Below are 815 nucleotides of genomic sequence, written 5' to 3'. Positions count from 1 at the left end.
AATTTTTTTTAAAAAAAGAAGGAAGGACAATGGATTTGCTTATTAATAATGAAGATTCCTAGTTCCTCCTGCTGGTTTCATGCTTGCTTCTGGAGTCACCCCACCTCTGGCCTGTCACTTTGACTCTTCTTTTCTCTCTCAGGTTGAACGAACCTCAAACACTCAAGCCTCATAAAATAGGAGCTTCTAAAGAGGGAGTGGCTTAAGAGTGAAGGAAGCACCTGCCCACATCCCTCAAGGGGAAAGTACCTAAGCTAGACTGTCTGCATATCTTTGAGGCTTTATTATCAGCCAGATTTTCTATTGCAGGTGACTGAAATCCAAACGAGATTAAGCACAAAGGGAACGTATTGATTCTTAGAATGGAGAACTCCAGGAGGAACTGGATTTCAGGTATGGCTGAATCCAGGTGCTCACACTCAGGACTGTGCCTCTCTCCCTCTCTCACCTCCGCTTTCTTCAATATTGATTTCATTTTCAAGCAGGTCCTTTCCTCCCCCAGCACCTGCAGCCTTACAGCCTACCAGATAAGTAACCATGGCAGAACAAAAACTCAGTTTTCTGAGCACTTCTGGCAAAAGTCCTGCAGCTGTCTCTCATTGGCTTTACTTGGATGATGTACTCATTTCTGAAGCTGGGGAACAGGGTTGGCCCCATCCAGATCACACAAAGAGAAGGAAAGGATGGTTCCCAAAAGAAAATGAGGAGGGGAAATTAATGCCCACGAGGCTAATATATCTCTTATGTAGAGAGAGCCAGCCCTTGGGGGTACCGACACATCCTATTTTGTCATGAAGAGCAGTCAAGTTGCCAAC

Source organism: Orcinus orca, chromosome 20 (assembly GCF_937001465.1).
Source record: "Orcinus orca chromosome 20, mOrcOrc1.1, whole genome shotgun sequence".
Classification (NCBI taxonomy): domain Eukaryota; kingdom Metazoa; phylum Chordata; class Mammalia; order Artiodactyla; family Delphinidae; genus Orcinus; species Orcinus orca.
This window is presented reverse-complemented; position numbering follows the sequence as displayed.